Below are 21,017 nucleotides of genomic sequence, written 5' to 3'. Positions count from 1 at the left end.
ATCAACCAAGTATAGATTCTCATATCTAAAACCTTTGAATATCAAGTTAGAGCCAGCTACACTTATGATCTCTACATCATCCACACCAAATATGCACTTGAAACCAAGATCACACAATTGAGCTACCGATAATAGGTTGAAGTTCAAGCTCTCTACTAGTAGCACATTGGAAATGCTCAAGTCATTGCATATTGCAATCTTACCAAGACCTTTGACCTTGCCTTTGCTATTATCACCAAACGTGATACTATCAATCCCATTGCTCTTATTTTCATTGATTGAATTAAACATTCTTGGATCACCAGTCATGTGTTGTGTGCACCCACTATCAAGCACCCAATGCCTTCCTCCGGCTTTATAATTGACCTACAAAAGAAGATTAATTCTTTTTAGGTACCCAAACTTGCTTGGGTCCTTAAAGGTTAGTTACCAAAGTCTTTGGTACCCAAATGGCCTTCTTCTTTGGGCCCATAATTGGTGTACCAATGAACTTAGCCTTCACACCATTGGCAACCTTAACAAGCATGTAACAAGAATCAAATCTAATTGAGGATACATTAGGTTGCTTGTTCTTGTTAGTCCTGCAGTATTGCTCTATATGCCTAACTTGCTTGCATCTATTGCAAAAATAACCATTGCCCTTCACAAAGCAAACTTTGGGAGTGACAAAGGCCGCCTTGCCTTTCTTGGGGGTATAGCCTAATCCCTCTTTGTTGAGAGAAAACCTTTGGCTACCAAGCACTTTAGGAAGTAGACATCTCCACCATAGGCATTGCCTAAGGCACGAGTGAGCTCATTCACCTCCTTCTTGAGGGTCTCATTTTCCACCATTAGTGAGGCATCACAAGTGAAACCATCACCCAAAGGTGAAGTTGAAGTTGAAGTGCTACAATAAGGGTTAGTGGGAGCAAGTACAATGGGCTTATAAAAAGATTCATTAATAATATCACATGTTAGTCCCACATCACAAGACACAATCACTTGCTTCTTCTTGGCTTCCTCCATTTTGACTTGCTTGATGAGAGAGGAGTGAGCCTTTTTAAGCTTAGAGTGAGCTTTGCCAAGCTTCTTATGGGTTTCTATTAGCCTCTCATGAGTGGCATTTAGCTTATCAAAAGATTGCTCAAGAAATTTGACTTTCTTGCGCAATTCTTTGCACTCCTTTCTCTTCATCTCAAAGCAAGTGTGCACTTGCTCACACATGTCCATGAGCTCCTCCTTCGTATACTCCTCATCATCATCATCACTCCTACAAGCATCACTTTCACATTCATCATCATCACTCACATCATATTTTATCTTGGTAGGCTTTGCCATGAGGCATGTTAATGGAGTGTCGAAGATGGAGGGCTTGTTGTTGATGGCAATGCTTGCTAGTGCTTTCTTAATAGATTTCTTGCCATCATCACTAGAGCCATCACTATCCCAAGTGACCACATAGCCTCTACCCTTCTTCTTCTTTTGGAAGGTCATCTTCTTCTCCTTGTGCTTCTTCTTCTTATCCTCATCATTGTCACTATTGTAGGGACAATCCGCTACAACATGATCGGGGCTCTTGCAATTGTAGCATCTTCTCACATATTATTTGCTTTTGGTGTGATCTCTTCTCTTTCTTGCACCATAGCCCTTCTTCTTCTTCATGAATTTGCCCATCTTGCGCACAAATAGAGCCATGGCCTCATCATCAATGTCACTAAGATCCTCATCATCACTTGATTCTTTCTTGGACTTGCCCTTGTTCTTGGATGATGAGCTAGCCTTGAATGCTACACTCTTCTTCTTATTGTCTTCGTCTTCCTTCTTGTCATCCTTGTCAACCCCTTCCCTTTCTACACGGTATGTCTCTTGTGTCATGACATCACCTAGTACTTGGTTAGGGGTAATCTCCTTCAATCCTCCTCTTATGATAAGCAATCTCAACATCTCAAATCTTGGAGGTAAGCACATCAAGAACCGATGAGAGACATCATCATCATTGATCTTCTCTCCCAAAGCCTTAAAGTCATTGATAATCACTTGCAACCGATGGAACATCTCCGGAATGCTCTCATCATCCTTTATCTTGAAGCTTATCAACATGTCCTTGAGGATGTATAACTTAGCACTCTTCACCGCCCATGTGTCCTCATATGTTTCCTCCAATCTCTTCCACACCTCATGAGCTCTATCACAATCCTTGATTTGCTCAAACACCTTGGAATCATTGGCATTGTATATGGTGTTGAGAGCCATTGTATTACATTGCTTGTTGGCCTTGTCTTTCTTGGTGAGATTGTCGAGATCGATGATAGCATAGTCACTCTCGGTCACATCCCACACTTGATTATTGATTGAACCAAGATACATCTTCATCTTTCTCTTTTAATAATCATAACATGTGCCATCAAAGAACGGTGGTTTGCCCCCCACATGGTTGAACTCAATTTGAGCCATCTTTTGACATTGAGGTTGTTAAGCCTTCAATTAAATGGTGACCACAGCTCCGATACCACTTGAAAGATCCTAATATGGCTAGAGAGGGGGGGGGGGTGAATAGCCTATTTAAAAATCTACAAACCAACTAGAGCAATTCGATTAGTATGACAAATAGCGAAAAGCAAACTTGCTCTAGCTCTACAAGGGTTGCAAGCCACCTATCCAACAATTCTAGTTAATATGATCACTAGACACACAATTTACTAAGTCACTACTCACTAAGAGCTCTCACACTTGCTACACTAAAGAGCTCCACTAAATGAACTTAAGCTACAAAGCAAGCTCTCAATTCTAGCTACACTAAAGAGCTTGCTACAACTAGTTTGCGGGAATGTAAATGAGTAAGTAAGGTGATTATACTGCCGCATAGAGGAGTGAACCAATCACAAGATGAATACTAATTCAATCACTAGGAGAATACCAATCTTTTTCTCCTGAGGTTCACGTGCTTGCCGGCACGCTAGTCCCAGTTGTGTCGACCAACACTTGGTGGTTCGATGGCTAAGAGGTGTTGCATGAACCTCGTCCACACAATTTGACACCGTAAGAACCTACCCACAAGTGAGGTAACTCAATGACATGAGCAATCCACTAGAGTTACCTTTCGGCGCTCCGTCGGGGAAGGCACAAGACCCCTCACAATCACCACGATCGGAGCCAAAGACAATCACCAACCTCTGCTCGACGATCCTCGCTGCTTCAAGCCATCTAGGTGGCGGCAACCACCAAGAGTAACAAGTGAATCCCGCAGCGAAACACGAACACCAAGTGCCTCTAGATGCAATCACACAAGCAATGCACTTGGATTCTCTTTCAATCTCACAAAGATGATGAATCAATGATGGAGATGAGTGAGAGGGCTTCGGCTAAGCTCACAAGGTTGCTATGTCAATGCAAATGACTAAGAGGGTGAGCTAGAGCTGGCCAAACGATATTTATAGACACCCCCAAACAATAGAGCCATTGACTCAATTATTGGGCTGACTGTAGGATGACCGGACGCGCAGGTCATGTGCACCGGACACCTCCGGTGTGGTGACCGAATGCGTTCGGTCGCTACCTAACCACCACGTGTCCCTTTCAAATTGTTTAGCCATTGGCACCCAATGGCTATCTCTGCGCACAGTAATACTATGTGATTGGACACGCTGTTAGAAAACGACCGGACCCAGGAGATGCAGCGTCCGGTCGAGTCCAGAGAGCTCCTAGAGCCGCTCTGGGCCGACCGGACGCGTTCGATCACACCAGACCGGACGCTCCCAGCGTCCGATGAATTATTGCGCTGAAAATCAAAGACTTGCTGGTTCACACCGGACGCATCCGGTGTGGCGACCGGACACGTCCGATCGCTCTCTGCAATCCTGCATCGGGCTATATCACTTTGACATGATGCTGAACAATAACTCGTCAGCGTCCGGTCACTCCACTGAGCCAGAGTCCAGTCACTTTCACTCAGTCGCTCACCTCGGGTCCAAATATCGGACACGTTCGGTCCTGATTTCGGACATGTCCGGTCACTTCTATCTGACTATCCCAAGACTAGATAAAATACCGGACGCGTCCGGTCCCAATTTTGGACGTGTCCGGTCACTCTATGACAAGCGCGACTAACTCCTTTTCAACTCTATCTTCTTTACCCTTACTCAAATGTGCCAACCACCAAGTGTATCACCTTGTGCACATGTGTTAGCATATTTTCACAAATGTTTTCATGGGTGTTAGCACTCCACTAGATCCTAAATGCATATTGTTGGTGCAGAAAGTGACCAACACATAAATATTTGTAGTTTTGCCGTACATTGTGATCGGATGTGGCCTAGGACTCAATGACATAGGGTTTATACTGGTTCAGGCAACATGCCCTACGTCTAGTTTGAGTCGGTCAGTGACTTTATTCCCGATCGGACTTTGGTCTGAAGGACCAGAGAGACAGGAGCTCTGCTATGTGCTAAGTGTTCGAGCGTGTGCTCAAGGTTTGAACCTGGTGGTTCTATTGTGGTGTGTTGAATCGATGTAAGTGAACTAAGTCCTCCTCTTTTGGGAGGGAGTGTGTCCCCTTTTATAGACGAAGGGTATGACTTTACAAGAGAGAGACAGAGAGAGTATGTGTGCTAAGTCTTGTTGCCCACGCAGTCGGGTACAAGATGATTGTAGGCGCCCACAACACTGTTAATGTCAGATGCATGTGGGAGGTTGCGTCGTCTTCTTCCGGTATGGCAGATGTCGGTGCCTGCTATACTGTTGATGCCTAGAGGCATGTGAGGGGTTTTACCGTGTTCACCTGATAAGGTAAATGCCGGCGCCCACAACACTGTTGATGCCCAGAGGCATGTGGGGGGAGCCTTACCGTATTTGTCTGGTATGGGAGTTGATGGCGCCTACAACACTGTAGGGCAAATGTCGGCGCCCACAACACTGCTTGGGCTCTGATATGCCAGGAAGGTCGTAGGATACCCTTCTGACATGCCCTGTTTGTACTATTTCTATAGGTGTATAGGGTACGTTCCTCGGTATTGCGGTTGACTTGGGTGCCCCGCCTTGCTTTTTTCGTCTGTTCCCTGGTCCTCACCGAGCGGGCGTCCCCGGTCGGTTGGTCCCAGTCGGCTCTGATTGCACCAGTCGAAGAAGAGCTGTAAGCAGGGGTTCGGCGCATGGCCGGTCAGAGACGCGGGTCGGAGTCAGAGAATAGTGTTCGGCCAGGCCTTCCGGTCGGAAAGGCCGTCTAGAGGTGGGCCGGTGTCAAAAGCGAGCGTTGTTCCTCCTTTGTGAGGCCTTCCGGTCGGAAAGGCGGGCCGAGGTCAGAAGCGGGCGTCGTTCCTCCTCGGCTAGGCCTTCTGGTCGGAGAGTGGATTGTCCTTTTGGCCTGTCGTTTTAGGTGTTTGGGTCGGCCTAGGAGTTGCGTGTCGTTTGCAACATTGTCTGCTGGGCTGAGCCTTTGTTGGGAAGCCGGTCCATGAGGGATCCTAGGTTTATGAACCCGACAGGAGCCCCCGAGCCCCCAGGTGATTCGGGTAGAATCGACTGGGGGATTTCTGTCTTGACGGCGGGTGCGTGCGAGCGCACCCGTGGGTGTAGCCCCCGAGCCCCCGGGCGATTCGGGTAGAATCGTCTGGGGGGTTTTTTGTGTTTTGCCAGCGGGGGAAGTTTTGTTTCATCAGCGGGTGTGCGCGAGCGCACCCTCGGGTGTAGCCCCTGAGCCCCCGGGTGATTTGGGCTGAATTGCATGGGGGGTTTTGTTAGCGGGCTTTTTAGGGATCGAGGTGGTTTTTAGGGATCGGGTGAGACGAAGCTTGCGGATCTGGGGATCAGGCGAGTCGGAGTCGTGGATCCTGGCGCTGAGCTCGCCGGGGATCGGACAAGTTGGAGTCACGGATCCAGGCTTCGGGCGCGCCATGGGATCGGGCGAGTCAGAGTCATGGACCCAGGAGCAGCCGAGGCATTTTGGGTGTCTTGAACCCTTGAGCCCCGTTGGGCTTTGGTAGGGGTCGGTTGAGTTTTGTGCGTTACCCCGTCCACGGTTTCTCACAACCAGAGGGGCTGAGCGAACGTCGCTTGCCTCGATGTCTCGGGCTTGAGTGAAGCGCTCGATGAGCTCGCTAACGGGCATGTTCGAGTGAAATCTGGGTTCGTCGTTCATGACAGGGTCGACATAGCCCTCTTGTGGCATTCCACTGCTCCTTAACCTGTAACCCGGCAGAAGCCTGGGTCGTTTCGGAGACCGACCCGGGTGGCCCGCTGGCCTCCCCTTGATAGAGATTCTGTGGGTTTGGCAAGGTTTAGGATCGAACAAGAAGGTTGAGATGACCCTGTCCGCTCTAGGGCAAACTGGGCGAGGGCCGCTTGGGGCTCATCTGCATTTTCTCCCCTGACTCTGTTTGATATGAGGCGGCCTCGAGCCCTTCGTGGGCTAGCCTTCGAACCCTGGTCGGTTGTTGCTCATGTTGAATGAGGCAACTGCCGCTTTGTGACACAACATGGAGCATTGTGGTGCATTTAACTGCATATGCAATGCTCTGGATGTATGGAATGAATGAATGCGTGTATAGATGAAATGCGTGAATGCGTTGCATGAATGTATGAAATGACAGTAGATGAATGAATGATCATATAAAGAAATAGTGGGTGTTGGCAATGTTCCCTTGATGGCTCGAGTGACGGGGTTTGAGGAGCGCCAATCAGAAATGTCCAACCAGGATCCACGGTCGTCGTTCATGACGGAGTCGGCATGGCCCACATGGGGCGTCCCTCTGCTCCTTACATGTCTCTTGGCGTTCGCCTAAGTCGTCCAATTGACTCAGGATGCCCGTTGGTCTCTCCTGGCAGAGATCCCGTTGCTTGGGCCTTTCCAAGTCCCGCCTGGGGAGGCGGAGGGCTGCCTGTGCGTAGTGGTGCCTTGTTTCTCGTGTTCGACGTGCGGTAGTGGTGGGCCATACCCAGGCCACATCCCGTCTTACTAGGTGCCGTTCCGTCGGGCAGGGTGCGTCCTATCGGTCAGGGCACATCCCATCGTATCCCATTCGCATTGAATGGGGGAAGGGAGAGGGTTTTTTGCCCCTATCATTTCGCCTTTCCCCAATCGCCATGCCTTTCCCAACTGCTGTGCCCCTTGCTTTAAGTAGGGGAAGGGAGAGGGCTTTCGCCCCGTTCCTTTGCCTATTCCTCATCTGCCGTCTCTTTTCTTTCTTCCTTCGCGCCAAGTGCGTTTGAGTGCCGCGGCGGTTCCTAGGAGAGAAAAAGATGAGAGTGAGGGAGAGGAGAAAACTCATAGATACATCCATGAACCTAGAGTGAAATATCGAGCTGGAGGTCATCCGTCATGAGGGTGTCGGTGCTGGTTGCCTTTGCCAAGAAGGGGTTCCTACCGCCGAAGGAGGTGGCGCACTGGAAGGCTCCTGGGAGGGAGGATTTCCCGCAACCTCGGGCCGACGAGGTTGTTTCCTTCCTTGCCTTCCATGAGCGCGGGTAAGGATACCCAGCACACTGGTTCCTACGTGGGCTCCTCAACGAGTGGAGTTTGGAGCTACAGCACCTCAATCCTACTAGGGTGTTGCATATCGCCGGCTTCGTCACTGTGTGTGAGGCCTTCCTCGGGATGGAGCCGCACGTGGATTTCTTTCAGCGGATGTTCTCCGAGCAAACTTTGTCGGTGGGGAATCCGCCCAAGACCACGCCGGTGGGGGGCTTCACGATGTAGAAGAATCCGAGCGCGGGGGGCTCGTACCCCGTGTATACCCCCTACGATTCCAATCGGGGGTGGCACGGGGAATGATTCTACATTAGGAACCCGGTGGAGGCGCCATTATCGCCTTTCACTAGCAGGAGGCCGGAGAGGCAGGAGAGCTGGTCATGGGGCCCCACTAGCTAGCAGAAGAAGGTGGAATTTATCGAGGCAGAGCTTAAGAAGCTCGTGCAGTGCGCCCTTGATGGGGTGCAGCTGTTCCACACCCTCTTTCGCCATCGGGTTGCTTCGTTGGCAGAGAGGACGCAGCCGATGTGGAAGTACAATAGCCCGATGGACCCGGACCATGCATCACCGGAGGAGCTGCCAAACGACGAGGTCAGGAGTCGCCTTGACCGAGTGCTACTGCTGAAGCCCATGGAGGACATCAATGGAAAGCCTAGACCTCTCAACGCCACGATGGTGTCTAAACTGGTATGTTCCTCTTCCTTTTACTCTGTGTTCTTTTCCCCTTTGCTCTCTTGTTTTTTGATTTTGAGTCGTCTGTTTTGTAGGGACTTGGAGCTTACAAGTCCCATCCGCACCATCCGAAGGGACCGGAGGGCGCGGCCCGGTAGGTCGCCTAGAAGGAGGAGTGGTTGAGAGGAAGAAGAAGAAAGCCGAGGAGGCTCAGCAAAAGTATGAGAAGGAGATGGAGATCACCCGGTGCGTGCGGGCCAAGGAAAATAGGAGTGATGTCGAGTCAGAGCTCGAGTCGGAGGACCCCACAGAGGTGGGTGATGACATGGTCTTCTCTGAGGAGGAGGAAAACTGGGAGGTCGTTGCGACCTCGGCGGAGCATCATGATCCTGCGGCCTCATCCGCAAGTGGTAAGCAGGAGGTAGAGAGGCGCGGCGATGTTCCCGCGGCAAGGAAGCGTGCCATGAGCGCGAACATCATCGGCGAACGGGAGGCGAAGCGGACGCGGTCACCGCGCCCTTCTGAGGCATCGCCGGTCTTGTCCCCGCCTACTATGGGCGTGGCGGGACAGGCCAGGTGGTCAAAAGAGCCGGCTCGCACCCGCACGTTGTTGGTGCCGGCACCAGCATACAACCCGCAACAGGAGGATGCCCCACCAGCTACTCCAGTCGGCGTGCCCCTAGCTAAAGGTCGTGGTGATTCACAGGCTGAGCAGGAGCCGGTTGGGTTGACGCCCCCGGTTGAAGCAAGGGGGCATGGGTCACGGCCCAGGAGCGGTCCTCGCCCTGTGGGCCCGTTGACATTGGGTCGGAGCTTCAGAGTCGTACCGCTTACATCCCGGTATGCCTTTCTTTGTTTCTTTTCAATCTGGCTATTGAGTTTTTTGGAGTATGACTGACCTGTATTTTTTTGATAGTGGCCAGATGCTGACAGGGCTAAGCACCACCCCAACTCCCATGCAGGAGGTTTGGAGTCCCACCTTGCAGCATGCCATGAAGAGCGGCGGGGAGAGCAGGGTGGTGGCGGTGGATCCTTCCCTTTTGGGGGTGGCCCCCCTCGGACTGGTCGCTAGTACGGCGGCAGCGGCGGCGATGGTGTTGGTGGCGATCTCGGTGGTGATGGTGGAGGCCTCATCAGAGGTGTCCCTTGTGGCCCCTCCTCCATCGGCTACGGTGGAAGAGGAGAGGGAGATCGGGCTCCCTACCTTGCCGGATGGAGGGTCGCACAGCTCACCCTCCCGGTCGGAGCTAAAGGTGCCGGGGGGAGATGTGGCTGGGCTAGAGCCAGAACATCTACCAGCGGCCCATGAAACCGAGGTAGTGGAGATCCCCTCCGACGACGAAGCAGATGATGAGGTGGAGCCACTGGTGCTATTGCTGGAGCTGGCGGTGGTCCGGTTGGAGGCTAGGCCCTCCAGTGGACCAGAGGAGATCGACCTGGTGTGGCCCTGCCCCGAGGACCCATTGAAGGTTCGGTTCATCCTTCAAGATGCACAGGAGTGTCAGCTCTGGGACATCCTTGGGGGGAGAGGACTCGCCATGGAGTCCGATCTTGCCAAACTATTCGTGAAGCTCGAGGAGGCCTAGGAGCGGGTTAAGTCCATCCAGCGGGCAGTCAAGGTTGACCTTCGCCATGCCATGACGGTAAGTTTCCTATGTTCGTCATTGATCCCTTGGTCTCTCATTGGTTGCCTCAGTAGACTTGCTTCTCGTTTTTTGCAGGGTCTGGTGGAGATGTCGTGCCATAAGTCTCGCTTTCTCTGAATGGAGCACGCCCGGATGGAGGAGCTCGAGCGCCAGCCGGAGTCCGCCCACCGCGAGTCCCAAGATCGGGCGGCGGAGGCGACTGAGGCACGGTCGGCGAAAGTGCTTGCGGCGGAGCGGGCGACTGCCACCGAGCAGGGGATTGAGGCGGCCAAGGCCCACTAGACGGAGACCGAGGTGGCACTGCAGAAGTCCTTGGCAGACACTGAGGCAACGCTCCAAGATTCCCTAGAGGCCCTAGAGACAGAGCGGAATGCCCTGGCGTTAGAGCAGAAGGCCTGGTCGGAGGGCGACCAGGAAGTGCTCACGCTTCGGGGTCGGGTGATGGGGACGGAGGAGGCGAACGCCCGGCTGTGCGAGCAGGTGGCTCGATAGGAGAGGGGACTCTCCATCCTCGAGAACACCCACCTTGGTACGTACCTTTTCTATTTTTCGACGTGTTGGTTTCTTCCTTTAGCTTGGTTACGAGCTTGTCGTCCTTTTTCTAGAGCTGGGTGGAAAGGTGGAGTCGTTGGAGCGGGACCTGGAGATGGCCAAGGCGATGTTTGGTCGGAATGTGGAGGCGCTGGCCAAGTCCCTTGAAGAGCGACGTGCTCTCAAGGGGGAGCTTGACCAGATATGCAACGTTGCCTAGCTCATCGTCTCGGAGGTCTTCGGGTCATCACCAAGTACGAGTACGCCCGCCATCCAGCTGGCGAAGGTTCTGGATGAGGTGTGGGCCCTCATCACCGACGGGCTGTTCTACGGGTCGTCGGGGGTGTTGACTTTGGCGGCAACGTACCACCCAAACCTAGACTTCACTGCCATCTGTAGTGGGTAAGCCGACGGCTGGAGCACGGAGGACATCCAATCGCTCGGGGAGAGCTTGCTGCCACACGCAAAGTTGGTGGCTGAGCAAGTCTCCGGGCAGTGGGTGATGGATGCTCGCCGTGCGGACATGGCCGGAAGCGTGCGTCAGGAGGACATTGCCCAGCTTGCGGATGGCATGGAGCCTGGGTCGAAAGTGGACGTCGCCCCGCCCCCAACAGAGCCGAATGTCGTCCCACCAGAGAGCGAGCAGCCTGTGCCCTCGCCGGTTGAACCGATAGCCGATGTCGCCGGGCAGCCACAATAGCTTGTTAAAGTAGAAGTAGTGTAGCAGATGTAAAAAGTTAAGTTCGTGGGGGAGCCCCCGTGCAAACGTTTTTGTGTACTCCACGAATACAATCGGTTTCATTTTTGTGATGGGATCATTTCATTCGGGGAAGCATGTCCCATTCGTTCCTTAGTCTTACCTTAGCATATTTTTGTTTTTTATTCTTTCTTTTTTGCACCTGTCCCTTCATCCCATAGGCTGCAACCTTTAGGAGCCTGGGCGTGGCCCGTGAAGCTCAGCTGCTCGTAACCGTAGGTAGAGGAGGGGTGCAATCGGTCGGAATATATAAAGCAAAGCTATGTAAGGGAATCAAAGGAATGAACTACCCTTTCATTTGGGTAAAAAGGTATTTACCATATGATAGTAAAAGAGAGGGGTGATATGCACCCCTGTGGAGCCCTCGAGCGACCCGGGCCAAAAGTGTTCGGGTCGGGGCGCTTTATAGGAGCAAACGTTTAAGTAAAAAATGGTAAGACTGAATCTTAGGGGAAGAAACGACGTAGCTATTCCAAATGTTGGTGAGAACGTTGCCGTTGTCGTCCTTCAGGCGGTAGGCATCCGGTCGGATCACCTCGACCTTTGGTCGTCCGGATCCTTGCCCACTACGCCCCCTTTCTTGGGCGCTGCTTCTTTGCCTTTTCCTTCCTTTGGCCCACCGGCCGTCGCAGAAGGCGCTTGAGGAGCTCGCAGTCCTTGTAGAGGCATTTGACGGGGTTGGCGTGGTTGGTGCACGGGCTCTCTATGAGCTCGTGGAAGTGGTTCGGAAGGCCCTGCTGGGGCTGCTTGCTCGTGTGATCGGCCACGGCGACCAACGCAGAGTTGGGCGGTCGACGATGATCTTTTTTGTTCTTTTTGCCCCTCTACGTGGAGGGGCCCTCGTCCTGATCCTTGCGCTTGGTCTTGCCTTTGTCCCGGCCTCCATTGAAGCACTGCGGGAACGGCACTCTTTGGATGCGTCGGCCAAAGGCCTGTGGTCCCAGGCCATCTGGGCTGGGACTCCGGTCGTCCGGCTGGCAACCGCGCCTAGGGTGTGTTTCACCACTCCTAGCGATGGTCCAGCCAGGGTCTATGTCGCATGCTATCACTACCGCTTGATGGATGCCATCATCATGCCGGGACCGACGCCGGTTGGTGATGACGCTGCAAGCGTTTTGGTTCGGCTTGAGCCGCTCGCGTACAGGCGGTCGGTGCGGAGCGGGCGCCAGGTCAGGCTAGGGCGCAGATGCAGCCTCCTATGTCGCACTCGGCGGCTGTAGCGATGAGCAGGTGGAGCGATTCATCTGGTGCGTCCCCACTCCCCTGGTGGGGAGAGAGGCCACAAGTCGGTGTCGTGATGCGGAGCTCTCCGCCTATTGAATGACGGTGGTTTCCACCAGTGCCCGGAGGTTTCGGTGGATCGCCTGTTCTTGGGGATCGTTCGGCTCGGAAAAGCCGTGCAGAAGCATTGCCACGGCGGCGATATTCTGGCCAGCTCGAGCGAACTGTGGGGGATCGTCCCCCCCATCCATGATGTTGTGCTAGACCTGGCGGGTGCGACCCCGGGCGCCGCTCACCGGGTTATGCGCATGGGATGCCGTGTGGTGTGCCGGGCACGCCGGTGCAGGTGGCAGCTGGTTCTGCCGCGTTGTCGTAGCTCCTTGTCGTGCTCTCGTGTGAGCGTCAGGGTCCCCACACGAGGGTCCAGAGGGGTGTGAGTCTGCAAGGACTCCGCTATCACCGGTGGCTGTCCCGGAGCGTCTGCCATAGCGCACTCCCAGGACGGATGGTGGCTAGGTGCCACATCGCCGATGCTGGAGCCATCACTATCAACATCGTCATCCATGAGGTCGAGGAAATAGGTGGGAGCATAGCTCGCCATCCCCGCGAATTTGGACGTGAGAGGGGCGGCACCAGTATCCTTTAGAGCCCCCGGGCGTACACATCCATGGGGGACGCGAGGCCATAGGGAAACCGGTCGCATGATGGTCGCAATAGAGACAACGGGGTCTCTCCGGATAATCGGCGAAAGATAGTAAATGGCGAGTAAATAACAGTATGTACGTTACTCACAGCGGGGTTTGAGCAGAGCATTTCCTCAGAACGAAGCGCAGGTGCCTCATCGTTGAAGTCATTGGAGCCGATGGAGGGCGCCCCTCCGACGGGCGCCGGGATGGTTGCCTCCTCACAGAGGTGTAGTACGCCGAGCCGGTCAGCGATGAAGTCCAGGCTTCTAAAGAGGAAGGCCTGGGATGGCTCGAGGACGGGTGGAACCCACATCCCAGCAGATGGGAGTGCAGGAAACTCCAGCGAGCCAAAGCGAGTCGTATCGCTTGAGCCCGCCATGGCAAAGATGGTGGAAAAGTGGGCCAGCCGATGACCAAAAGTGTGAATGTACAGCGACCTTCCCACGAACGGCACCAACTATCAGTGCAGAAAGTGACCAACATGTAAATATTTGTAGTTTTGCCGTACGTTGTGATCGGATGTGTCTAAGCACTCAATGACATAGGGTTTATACTAGTTCAGGCAACGTGCCCTACGTCCTGTTTGAGTCGGTCGGTGACTTTATTCCTGAGCCCAGGTGCTCGAAGTTTGCAGTGGGGTTACAAACGAGAAGGAGAAAGATGAGGGGTACAAGAGGTCCGATCGGACTCTGGTCTGAAGGACCAGAGAGACAGGAGCTCCGCTATGTGCTAAGTGTTCTAGCGTGTGCTCAAGGTCTGAACCTGATGGTTCTATTGTGGTGTGTTGAATCGATGTAAGTGAACTAAGTCCTCTTTTGGGAGGGAGCGCGTCCCCTTTTATAGATGAAGGGGATGGCTTTACAAGAGAGAGAGAGAGAGTACGTGTGCTAAGTCTTGTTGCCCACGCCGTTGGGTACAAGATGATTGTAGGCGCCCACAACACTGTTAATGTCAGATGCATGTGGGAGGCTACGTCATCTTCTTCCGGTATGGCAGATGTCGGTGCCTGCTATACTGTTGATGCCCAGAGGTATGTGAGGGGTTTTACCGTGTTCGCCTGATAAGGTAAATGCCGGCACCCACAACACTGTTGATGCCAGAGGCATGTGGGGGGAGACTTACCGTGTTTGTCTGGTATGGGAGTTGACGGCGCCTACAACACTGTAGGGCAAATGTCGGCGCCCACAACACTTCTTGGGCTCTGATATGCCAGGAAGGTCGCAGGGTATCGTTCTGACATGCCCTGTTGGTACTGTTTCTGTAGGTGTACAGGGTATGTTCCTCGGTATTACGGTTGACTTGGGTGCCCTGCCTTGCTTTTTCCATCCATTCCCTGGTCCTCACCGAGCGGGCGTCCCCGGTCGGTTGGACCCACTTGGTTCTGATTGCGCCAGTCGAAGAAGAGCTGTAAGCAGGGGTTCGGTGCATCCCCGGTCAGAGACGCGGATCGAAGTCGGAGTGTAGTGTTCGGCTAGGCCTTTCGATCGGAGAGGCCGTCCGGAGGTGGGCCGGTGTTGGAAGCGAGCGTTGTTCCTCCTTTGTGAGGCCTTCCGGTCGGAAAGGTGGGCCGTGGTCGGAAGCGGGCGCCATTCCTCCTTGGCTAGGCCTTCTGGTCAGAGATTGGATTGTCCTTCTAGCCTGTCGTTTTAGGTGTTTGGGCCGGCCTAGGAGTTGCAAGTCGTTCGCAACGTTGTCTGCTAGGCCAAGCCTTTGTTGGGAAGCCGGTCCATGAGAGACCCCGGGTTTATGAACCCGACACATATGCAATGAGTTAAGCATCTAGTGGCAGTTTGATAACCGAATTTCGATATGACTTTCACCCCTCTTGATAGTACGGCTATCAATCCTAAATGTCATCACACTCACTAAGTGTCTCGATCACCAAAATGAAAAAGCTCCTATCAGATTTCACCTTTGCCTTAAGCTTTTTGTTTTTCTCTTTCTTCTTTTCCAAGTCAAGCATTTGATCATCACCATGCCATCACCATCATCATGATTTTCACCATTGCTTCATTACTTGGAGTAGTGTTACCTATCTCATAAACTAGGTTAGCACTTAGGGTTTTATCAACTCACCAAAACCAAACTAGAGCTTTCAACTTCTTATTCCACAATTCACATGTGTATGCAATGAACTCAATTTCCTGTTCAATACTTAGCAAACTTGTTAGACCTTTAATGGTGTTGTCATTTAATTCACCAAAGCCCACTAAAGGGCAAGATGCACTTATAGATTGGATTAGCCATTTAGGTTTTATGACGAGAGTTTTTTCTGATAAAGCGACGAGAGGTTTCAAATATGGGTATCAGGTCTGCGATATCAGGCCTTCTTTCCTCACATTTTGAAACCTAAGATCTCCAAGAGTAAAAAAAGTAAAAAACCATAGTTTTTGGGTGTTTGCAAAAATAAATTGGGTGAAAAAAGTAGTTCCTCTAAGTGCACACTATTTTTTGTTCCTAAAGCCTACTACTACTATATCATCGTGTGGGGCCTCACCGGTCACCTCTAGCCACCTCCAACTACTCCATCTATTCTTTTTACATATCACTTTAGCTTTGTCCTAAGTCAAACATATTATCTTTGATCATCCATTCCAAAAAAAAAATCTTTATAGTTTCACAATATATAAATTACATATATGAAAGTATTTCTCATAGTGAGTCTAAAAACATAAATCTTATGCTATGAGCCTATATATATCTTTTCAAAATCGAGGGTTAAAGATAAAAATGTTTTGACTTAAAACAAGGCTAATATGACATATAAAAAATGGAGGAAGTCAAATAGGATGATGATTTAAGCAACCATTGGAAGGATATCCCTCTACTCCAAAAAATCACCCAAGATCTGTTTTTGGGCGGCCAAAGGAAGATCTCAAATAGTGATATTATGGTGGTTTTGTGCAATGGCTAAAATAGGATGGTGATTTAGGCTGCACTGGAAGAGTGATTTCCTCCAAACACGCAACATCAATTTTTTACTGTGATTTGTAGACACTCTTGTAGATGCTCTAAAGGGCGATAAATAGAAGTTATATATGTGCAAGAAGTGTGCTACTTTTAATTGGCTCATCCTTCCTTTAAGAAGGTTATTATGGTTATTTGGTAATTGGTATTCATTTCTGTATTATAAAGGAAAGGATTTAAAAAAAAAATCTTATATATATTCCAATCACATACCATCTATTTCTATTCAGTCCAATTTTCATTCACAAACCCACATAACAGGCGCCACACCTTATACAACTTATAAGACAACAAATTAGACTAGAAAAAGGAGTTGCTAGTTTCTAGAAGGGGTGAATCATGAATTTAAGGCATGTTTGGGTATCAAGGGGTAATTGTTGGACAATTAACAATTAGCTAAAGTTAATCCTAGCTCATCCAAACTGGAGGCTAATATAGGTGAGTTAATATTTTAGTCAAGCCCTCAACTAACTGTCAACCAATTAGTTACCTAATCTTAACTAACTTAGATTATTTTTTAGCCCCAGCTAATAATAGCTTTTTTTTAGGAGAGACCCAGCTAATAGCTAGGTCCTAGCTAATCCAAACAAACCGCGTTAATTTGGGTCAGTTTGAGTTTCTACCACAAATGAAATGAGAGAGCTACTATTTAATTAGCAGGTGCAAGATCATGTTCAAATCATCGTTTCTTCGCTCGTGATGCCAATGCACCTTACCGCTGGCCTTTTCAATGCCGCCAGTCCGCCCGGTCCATTTCATATGTCCGTCCCTACGCTAGCGTGACAGGCGATGATCCACGTCGTGCGCCACTGTTCTATGAAGTTCGTAGTCGCCCAACACCTTGTCACCGACAGGACATGTTTAGATCTATTTAGCACTAAAAATTTGCTAGCTAAAGCTAAAGACTACGTACTATTTTTAGCTAACTAATTTTTAGTACGGCGACGTTTGGATTCACATGCTAATAGCTGCTAATAGGTTGTAGGATAATGAGTTAAAGGTGCATATAAACTATTAGCAAGTATAAACCTGCTAATAGGACTAATAGTTAGCAGTCCTCCAATTAATAATTAGCATGTTCACTAGCAAGTCTGTTTTGATCTACTAGTACTCATTTTAGCTGCTAATTTTAGTGTCAACACAGGAGAGCTGGAGAAAGAAAAATGGTCAAGGGAAGTTACATTGTAATTATATGATCAGAAAAATTTGATATAGCCTTTGGCCATTTGAGGGATCCACTCCACTGTGACTGTAAAATTTGGAATTTCTTCCTTTGCAAACCTTGGTTGAACTTCAATCTGTCCTACTACAAGTATCAGTAGTCAAAAGTCAAACCACGACCACGCACGCAAAATGCATCTCTGGACTTTCAGTCTCAGGCCATTCAATCAGGTGCCTGGTACGAGCGGCCGCATGCGCACCCACGCGGCGCTGCTGCTGGGCACGCCGGCGTGCACCACGAACCACATGTAGTATCCGGGCGGCACCACCCCGGGCGTCGGCAGCGCGGCGACCACGGCCTCGTAAACCCCGACGTCCAGCTCCGCCACCCTCCCCACGGCCAGCTCCACCACGCGCTGGTTCATCCCGAACGAGTGCGTCGCGAACGCCGGAGCCACCGTGGCCACCCGCACCACCTCCCCGCCCGCACCTGCACCCACACCTTCCGCCATCATCCCGGCGGGTATCACAAACTTCACGGCGCGCTGTCATGCCGCGGGTCCATGTACGGCGGCAGGAACACCTCCAGGCTCAGCTCCGTCGGGTACGTCACGTTGGCGAACACGTACCCGACGTGCGGGTTGCTGCCGCCCACCAGCACGCGGCCGTACGTGTCCAGCGCCGCCGACGAGTGGTACATCCGCGGCACCGCCGACGCCGCCAGCGGCGACGGCTGATCGAACCGCGACCCCAGCGGCGCGTCGGGCCTGTATAGCACGGGCCGCGTGACCGGGTCCCGCCCCAGCTCCCACCCGGCGGTGCCCGCCGCGGCCCCGTTCACGATCAGCACGTCGCCCGTGGGCAGCAGCACCATGTCGCCCATCACCCGGGCTATCGGCATATCCTCGATCGCCCACACCACCGGGTCCGGGTCCGTCGGCGCAGGGACGAAGCCAGGAAAAATTTTAGGAGGGGCTGAACAGGGACGAAGCTAGGAAAAAATTTAGACCCGACTGAACAAAAGTGCTACACCGACTTAAAAACATTGGTTAACGATGAAATTCATAAAATACATCATGAAAAATAAAGGAAGCTGTTCATTCATACCGAAAGGCCAAATTACCACTACCATTAGTTGATGGACCACTACCACTAGAACTTGATAAGTAATTGCGCAGAGTTCTTTTCGACGACATACTGAAAATTTAAAAATTAAAATCCATCAAGAATCAAACCATTTTTCAATCACAGTCACAGACTTAATTTCATAATTATAAAATCACCTGGGCTGCCTGCTCCGACGCTGCTCGGCTGCTCCTACCGAGTCAAAAAGAAAACACTGCAAGTCTGCAAGTCTGCAATCACATCGTCCTCAGTAGTCACTAGTCAGTACTCAGGACTGTCAGTACTGTAAGATTGACAGTAGTAGGTAGTAGTAGTAGATGACCTGCTCAGCTGCTCTGCTCAGACGTTTGATGCCCGGCCGGCCGGCTACGCGATCAGCGAGGCGAGCGCCTGCAGCTCGAAGAAGCCGCCGGCACCGTAGCTCCAGTCTCCAGACGCGGACACGGACGCGGCATACATCTGGCGCATCGCGAGGGCGCGGCTAGCGGCGGCGGGCGAGGGCGCTGGCCTCGGCTTCGGCGCGCAGGCGGGCGTTGGTGAGGCGGACCAGCGCGGCGCGGGCCTGCACGCCGTGGAGCCGCGCGGCGAGGTCGCGGTTGCCGGCGTGGAGGCGGGCGGCGCGGCCCCGAAGCTCCTCCAGGTGCCGCTCGAGATCCGGCGCCGGAGCCGACGCTGATGCCTGATGCGGATGCGGACGGCCGCCAGACGATGTGCTGCTGCTCGCTGCTCGCTGCTGGGCCTGGGCGTGCGGCGTGCTGGAGCCGCCGAGGAGCCGCGTAGAAGTAGGCCGCCGCCTCCAGGTCTCGGGAGTCGCCGATTCGGTTGGGCTTCTAACTTCTAACCAACTGAGCTATTTTCTCTTTCGGCCCAACAAGGAATAGAGGCTTTTTTATCTTCTCTTAATCTCTTAGCCCCTCCTACCTATTATATATATGCATAAAATTTTAGAAAAAACTTAGGGAGGCTCCACTTGTCTGGGATCGGTAGGGGGGGCTGGAGCCCCCCCAGCCCCACCGTTGCCTTCGTCGCTGCGTCGGCGCGACGCGCGCGCAGGTCCGGTCGGCGGCCACGAACGTGCCGTTCCGCAGCGCCAGGTGGTACGCGCCCCGCGGCGCGCCGCCGCAGACCAGCACCTCGGCGTGCGCGGGCGCGTCGGGGCGGAGCGGGAGGAGCACGGACGAGCCCGACGACGGGTAGTTCCGCGGCACGCCGCCGGGGACGGGCGGGAGGCGGCGGAGCGGGGCGATGTTGTAGGGGTCGAAGACGACGGCGCGGTCGTTGGCGAAGACGAAGACGGTGCCGTCGGGGAGCAGGTGGAGGAACGGGTACAGGTTGTTCTCGGCGTCCGGCTCCGTCGTCTCGTCCAGGAACGGGAAGAACGTCAGCGCCGGCGCGGCGTCGGCGTGCGGGAAGTACTCGAGGTTGAACTGCCGCCGCCCGCCGAGGAAGAGCACGCGGCCGTCGGGGAGGATCATGTCGGTGGCGTACCACCGCCGCGCGGCGAGGAACGAGGGGAGCTCGACCCACCCCGTGGCCGGTGAGAAGAGCCGCGCGACGCGGTCGCCGCTGGAGAAGCCGCCGGTCTGGAGGAGCGTGCCGTTGGGGAGCAGCGCCCCGGACGAGCACCACGGGTTGGTGGCGAGCGGGTACGGGTGCAGCACGTTGGAGCGGAGGTCCAGGAGCACCGGGTGCGCCGTGCAGTCGGCGCCGTCGACGGTGGCCACGCACGGCGCCAGCGCGGCCAGCGAGATGTTGGAGGGGCCCGTGTCGGTGCGGTCGAACATGAGGACGAAGTCCCCCGGGAGCAGCTGCATGTGCATCGCCGACACGCCGATGCTCGCGTGGAGGAGCTGCCATTCTCCCTGGGACGGGGCATCATCGGCGGCGGCGGCATTGGCAATGCAGCTGGCGATCAGGAGAAGGTGGAGAAGGAAGGATCTTGGCTTGGGCATGGCTGCTGAGCATGCACGCATGCGATCTTTAAGCTTTTTCATGCATCCTTGCAATGTGATAAGCTAAGGTAGGGTGTACAGAGTGTGTTGCATACTTGCATCGCATTGTGACGTTGTGTTGGTACAGGGAAGGTTGTGGGGAAATGGGGAATACGCATTTCATGCTTGGAACCGGGTATGCGATTTAAATGATACAAACTTTTTGGACTCAACGGAATTAGGTGAATCTTGCAATTTTTGGACCTTCATTCATTCTGTTGACCAGTGAAAATATTCAGGTTTAGCTAATAATTAGCTGAATTTTTGCCAAAATTTGATCAAGAGGCCGGCATAAGGAGGAAACTAATGATTAGGAGAAGTATGCACTTTTACACTGAAGGAAGAACTTGCGAGTTTGTTTGAACTCTAGACTAGACTAAAAGTTCAAATTGAAAGTATCAAGATGCTCAAGAGGGGGTGAATTTGGCTAATTCTAAATTCTTTCAATAATTAAATCCTACACTTAGCCCACTTCACCCCTTGCGCCTAGAATGTGATTCTATTGATCTACCTCACAAAAGTTTTGCACCCTAAGTTCCAATCCTACTCTAGCATGGCAATTCTATGATTGTAAAGACATGAAATGAATTGCTCAAATATAAATGCTTAGAGTAAAGAGAGGGAAATGAACACGGCGATGTTTTGCCGAGGTATCGGAGACTCGCCACTCCCCATAAGTCCTCGTTGGAGCACCCGTGCAAGGGTGTAGCTCCCCCTTGATCCGCACAAGGATCAAGTGCTCTCTACGGGTTGATTCTTCAACACTCCGTCGCGGTGAATCGCCAATAACCGCTCACAACTTGAGTTGGGTCATCCACA

General features: G+C 52.4%; 1 pseudogene; it reads right to left on the bottom strand.

The window, feature by feature from the left end:
- Positions 1–17,309: 17,309 nt before the first annotated feature.
- Positions 17,310–20,356, bottom strand: LOC136485561 (aldehyde oxidase GLOX-like; annotated as a pseudogene).
- Between the last annotated feature and the right edge of the window lie 661 nt (positions 20,357–21,017).

This window comes from Miscanthus floridulus, chromosome 10 (genome assembly GCF_019320115.1).
Source record: "Miscanthus floridulus cultivar M001 chromosome 10, ASM1932011v1, whole genome shotgun sequence".
Lineage (NCBI taxonomy): Eukaryota > Viridiplantae > Streptophyta > Magnoliopsida > Poales > Poaceae > Miscanthus > Miscanthus floridulus.
This window is presented reverse-complemented; position numbering and strand designations above follow the sequence as displayed.